We start from the raw sequence: 6,307 nt of genomic DNA on the forward strand, positions 1-6,307 counted from the left end.
CTGAAGAATGCTGATTCTGCTTTATTCTGGCCCAAAAGGTGCTCCAGAGAGAGCAGGCTAATGGCATCCTAGGGCTTAGTAAGTAGGGTGAGGTAGGAAGCAGGGAGCCACATGCCCAAGAGTTCAGGCAACTCACAGAGGAACTGTGCCAAGGCCTCTAGATCGTGCAATCCTTTAAATGCTTCTAGTCTAAGGCCAAGTGTGGTCGCTCACGCCTGTAATCCTAGCGCTCTGGGAGATCCAGGTGGGTAGATTTCTTGAGCTCAGGGACTCAAGACCAGCCTGAGCAACAGCGAGACCCCGTCTCTACTAAAAATAGAAAAATTAGCCAGGCCTGGAGGTACATGCCTGTAATCCCAGCTACTCAGAAGGCTGAGGCAAGAGGATTGCTTAAGCCCAGGAGATTGAGGTTACTATGAGCTATGTTGCCACAGCCCTCTACCCTGGCAACAGAGTGAAACTGTCTCAAAAAAAAAAAAAGCTCCCAGTCTAACTGCAGAAATCTCTTCTACAGCCACCCCTGTCAAACCTCTACCTGAACACTTCCAGAGCTGGGGCCCACTGTTCTCATACCTATGTTCTTAGCACTCTGGGAGGCTGGGAGGTGGGAGGGGGATTGCCTGAGCTCAGGAGTTCAAGACCACCCTGACCAGAAACCAGACCCTATCTCTGCTAAAAATAGAAAAAAAAAAAAAAAAACCAAAAAACCCTAGCTAAGCATTATGGCAAGCACCTATAGTCCCAGCTATTTGGGATGCTAAGGCAAGAGGATTGTTTGAGCCCAAGAGTTTGAGGTTGCTGTGAGCTATGACACCATGGCACTCTACCCAGGGTGACAGAGTGAGACTGTCTCAAAAAAAAAAAAATTCTTAAATATTTTAAGAGCAATTAACAGATCTAAAGCAGAAGGCATTACATATGGTCACACTGTGTAAAATGAGCCTGATGTGTGTGTGTTTGTGAGGTTATACATATGTACAAAACATTAACATTCTGAGGATTGGGATTATTGGGGACTTTCATTATCCCTTTCTTGACTATGTATTTTCTATATTGAACAAATTGGCTTGGTGCCCGTAGCTCAGTGAGTAGGGCGCTGGCCACTTACACTGAGGCTAGAAGATTTGAAGCTGGTCTGGGCCTGCTAAACAACAATGACAACTACAGCCAAAAAAAAAAAAAGAAGAAGAACGGCAGTGCCTGTGGCTCAGTGAGTAGGGCGCTAGTCCCATATACCAAGGGTGGTAGGTTCAAACCCGGCCCTGGCCAAACTGCAACAAAAAATAGCTGGGTGTTGTGGCGGGCGCCTGTAGTCCCAGCTACTTGGGAGGCTGAGGCAAGAGATTTGACTAAGCCCAAGAGCTGGAGGTTGCTGTGAGCTGTGGCGCCACAGCACTCTACCAAGGGCAACAAAGTAAGACTCTGTCTCTAAAAAAAAGAAAAAAAAAAGAATAGCCAGGCTTGTGGTGGGTGCCTGTAGTCCCAGCTACTCGGAAGGCTCATGCAAGAGAATCGCTTGAGCCCAAGAGTTTGAGGTTGCTGTGAGCTATAACACCACAGCACGCTATGGAGAGCAACCTAGTGAGACTCTATCTCAAAAAAATAAAATAAAGGGTGGCGCCTGTGGCTCAAAGGAGTAGGGCGCTAGCCCCATATACCAGAGGTGGTGGGTTCAAACCCAGCCCCAGCCAAAAACTGCAAAAAAATTAAAAAATAAAATAAATTGAACAAGTTTTACTTTATTTTAGGGAGTGTTTTGTTTTCTTTTGTTTTGAGACAGTATCTCACTCTGTGCCCTGGGTAGAGTGTCATGGTATCTTCATAGCTCACAGTAACCCCAAACTCCTGGAGTCAAGCATTCCTCTTGGGTCAGCCTCCTGAGTAGTTGAGACTGCAGGTGCCCGCGACAATGCCTGGCTAAATTTTCTATTTTTAGTAGAGACAGGGTCTTGCTTTTGCTCAAGCTGGTCTCAAACTCCTGAACTCAGGCAATCCATCTCCCAGCCTCCCAAAGCCCTACAGGCGTGAGCCACTGCGCCCAGCTGAACAATTTTTACTTTGGCAAAGTGGGAAGACACAATATTACATATTGTTCAGGGTTAGTGGGAGGTGAAGTTTTTTCTCTCACAGAGGTGAAATAGGCTCTTTCCCATCTTGCGCCTTGTGGTCTCAGTTCTATTGGATCTACCCTCAAGTGGTCAGGATGGGCCAGCTGGACAAAGGGCAGATTAGAACCCTCAGTGTGTCTGGCTCAGCCTGAGCACACGGCAACCAATATGGCAGAAAGGAAGCTTTTCACCAGCTGCAGTAAGCTTAACCATGTCCGCACTTCTGATCTATGAGTGGGGAAAACCAATTTCCTCTCAGAAACGGGGGCACTCAGCTGTCACATTCTGATTAGCACTTTCCAGAAATGCAATAATTTTAAAGCAAGTTTAGCTAAAGACAAGCCAGAGGAGGAATGTTTTGGTCGGAGCAATGTAAGAAAAAAATAATAAAATAATGGCTGGCATTTGCACAGCACTTTGAGAGAAAACCTCTCATCACCATCATCTTATTTGACCCTTACCCAGGTTGCCCTATTCCCCCCAACCCAACCAAACCACACGGTGTATGCAAAAATGTTGCGTGACTGTGCATATATTCATTTTACAGGGAAGAAAGTCCCAATTACATTATATTCTCCAAGGAGTTTATCAACCCCAAAAGGGTGAGGACTGCCAGGCTGATGGACACATTTCAGAGCCGGTTTTCAGGAAGCTGGCTCAGGGTCCTCACCTGTTAAAAGCAGGATTGTGCTTCATGATCTCTGTAACCTCCTCCAGCTGCTGCTGCCCCTCTCTTGGCACAATCTCCAGGCACTTGGGCACCAGAACTTATTTGCAGGGCCTGGAGGTGGCCCAGCCTTCACCGTCTATCATGGCCTCCCACGGGCCCTGCCATGGAGCACTGAGGATGTCTGCCTGCCTGGTGATGGGATTTGCAGTCACTGAAACCCTCTGCCAGGCAAGAGGATTTGTGAGACCTGTCTGGCTGCAGTTTATTCTCCTTGGTCACTTTGACTGCAGCCAAGTATCAGGAGAAATTTGAATCTGAATGCTGCTGCCTCAGACATCAGCTTAGAAAAATACACAGGCTCTCTTTAACAACGAGTGAGCCCTGCTGAATTTGAAGAACCACAGACTGAGGGGGGATTAAGACAGACAGTCAGACACTGTCCAGTTCAGATGAATCTCAGGGAACCAGAGGGAGATAAACTCTCACTAGAAAGAGCATGTTACCTTGCAGGAAAGCTGTCATTCAGCGTAGAAGGGTCGAATGAACTTAAGAGTGACCTGGAGGGATGAGGAATAAGTCAAAAAATATTGCTGAGCTCCTCTGAAGGATGCATTCTGGAAGTCATGGGCATCTGCAAGAAAAAGGTGGCTACAACAACCTTTGTGTAAGCACATTCATTGCAGCAAAGTTCACAGGAGTGACAGACTGAAGATCACCCGTGTGCTTAACCACACTGGGGAATACTACCTGGCCATTTGGAAGAACGGTAGATTCATGTGGGCTGTTAAAAAAAAACCTCTGATGTTTCTTGCTAAGTAAAGAGAAAAGCAAGGTATAGAAAAGCTTGTGAAATGTATGTGGACTTTGTTACCCTTTATACTTTTAAAAGGGAAAGTGCAAGGAAAGATATTACAGATTCCAATAATATCCGTGAAAGAATTCCCTAGAGGCCAGAAGAGGTCGCTCATACCTGTAATTCTGAAATGCCAAGGCAGGTGGATCACCTGAGCTCAGGAGTTCAATACCAGCCAGAGCAAGAGCAAGACCCCATCTCTACTAAAAATAAAAAAACTAACTGGGAATTGTGGCTAGTGTCTGTCGTCCCAGCTACTGGGGAGGCTGAGGCAAGAGGATTGCTCAAACCCGGGAGTTTGAGATTGCTATGAGCTATCATGCCTCGGCACTCTACCCAGAACAACAGAGTTAGACTCTGACTCCAAAAAATAAAAAAAAAAATTAAAAGAATTCCCAAGAAACAGGTTAGGAGAGGAGAGTGACTCACTTTTCACTGTATGCCTTTCTGGGCCTTTTGCATTGTCTTCTCCGCGCCTCCATTCCTGTTTGCAAGTATAAATAAATAAATAATGTTAAAGGGACGGAAGGAGGGGAAAGCAACAGCTGCCCCCCTCCAATGTCAGCTCTGCCACGAGCCATCTTCCAGGTGGGATGGTTATGTATGTATCAGCTCGGGTGGGCTATGGTACCCAGAAAGGTGATCAAACATTATTCCAGGTTGTTTCCTGGACCTTGAGTAAAGCAGATGACCCTCCATGGCGAGAGTGGGCTTCACCCAAGCAGCTGAAGGCCTTAATGGAAAAAGGTCGCCCTCCTTGGGTAATGAGGGTCTTCTGCCACCAGACTCTCTCTGGACTCAAACTGCAGCTCTTCCCTGGGTCGCCAGGCTGCCAGCCTACCTTGCAAGATTTTGGATTAGCCATCCTCCACAATCATGTGAGCCAATGCCTTTATTTATTTATTTATTTATTTTTGAGACAGAGTCTATGTTGCCCTCTATAGAGTACTGTGACATCACAGCTCACAGCAACCTCAAACTCTTGGGCTTAAGTGATTCTCTTGCCTCAGCCTCCCAAGTAGCTGGGACTACCGTCACCTGCTGCAACACCCAGTTATCTTTTGGTTGTAGTTGTCATTGTTGTTTGGCAGGCCTGGGCTAGATTCGAACCCACCAGCTCCAATGTATGTGGCTGGTACCCTAGCCACTGTGCTACAGGCGCTGAGCCCAGCCAATGCCTTTAAATAAACCTCTCTCATTACAGATAACCATCCTGGTGGTTCTGTTTCTGCAGAACTCTCACCAACACTCCAGGGCTCAAGGGAATCTCTGAGCCCAGGCTTGTGCAAAGGCAGAGGGGAAGGGAACTTTGCAGCCTTCTGGGGAAAGGGTGGTGGAGAGTGGACAGGACATCAGTGGGGGTGGGGGCAGAGGTGGGAGGAGGGCAGTCTGGTCAGTCCTCTCCAGCCTGTGGAACAAGCCTGCCCACAGTGTTCCCAGGACACTCTGGATATCCCTGAACACTAACTGGTGTGTTAAGCTGCTTCCTCCCGGCCCTTCTTCACAATCTTTCTTTTCTTTATCCTCTATCGCTCTTCCCCATCTTCTTTGTGACCAAGGTTACACTACTAAGGCAAAAATAAAGATGTTGCTATGTTTTTTCCTTCCCGGGTCTGATTCTGTTGTCTCTGTTCAGTTTACTGGTCTTGGCTTCCAGGGCCAGCAAGTTCTGCTGAGCCGAAAAGACAAGTCAATCAACTGGTTACTTTGTCTCAAAGGCCCAAATAATAAATGTGACCATTTTTCCCAGCTTTCATTGTCTGACCCAATAAAACCAGGCGATTCGAGTCAAGATGATTGGAAATGACATGTATGGCTACCCTCCTTTTATCTTACTTTCCAACTCAGAAGACGCTGAATTATTCATTTAGACTGTGTTATTCATTCTTCATTCCACCATGAAAGAGGGCATAACATGATCACAAACCTAAACTCCTGTGCTGGGTGGTCCCTTTAGATTAAGTTTCCTTCCATGTGTCCCAGCTTCAATTAAGTAGTCAATACACAAAGCCATAGGGAATCCAGTTATGATGAAGGCAGCACACTATGTGTTGAAAGAATTCTAAAGGGCAGAAAAAGACTTCTGGACAAGAAGAGGGGATAGAGCACAACATAAAGATAGATTATGAGAAAGAAACACTTATACACTGTTGGTGGGGCTGCGAGCCAGTACAACCTCTATGAAAAGTAGTATTGAGATACCTAAAAGAACTAAAAGTAGACTTACCATATGATCCTGCAATTCCACTACTAGGTATTAACCCCTCCAAAAAGAAAAGGCATTCTATAAAAAAGACACTTGCATTCAAAAGTTTATAGTAGCACAATTCATAGTTGCAAAGACGTGGAAACAACCTAAGTGCCCATCAATACATGGGTGGATTAAGAGAATGTGATATATGCATACCATGGAATACCACTCAGCTGTTTTAAAAAACTTAATACTTTTATAAAAACCTGGACATCATTGGAGACCATCTTCCTAAGTGAAGTGTCACAAGAATGGCTAAACAAACATCATATGTATTCACTTTTAAATTAGAACTAACCACACACATACATATAGTAGTAAAATTCAATTGATATCAAGCGGGTTGACTCGGCACCTGTGGCTCAAGCGGCTATGGTGCTAGCCACATACACCTAAGGTGGCAGGTTTGAATCCAGCCTGGGCCC

Source organism: Otolemur garnettii, unplaced genomic scaffold (genome assembly GCF_000181295.1).
Source record: "Otolemur garnettii isolate 467f Iridium unplaced genomic scaffold, OtoGar3 scaffold00012, whole genome shotgun sequence".
Taxonomy (NCBI): Eukaryota; Metazoa; Chordata; class Mammalia; order Primates; family Galagidae; genus Otolemur; species Otolemur garnettii.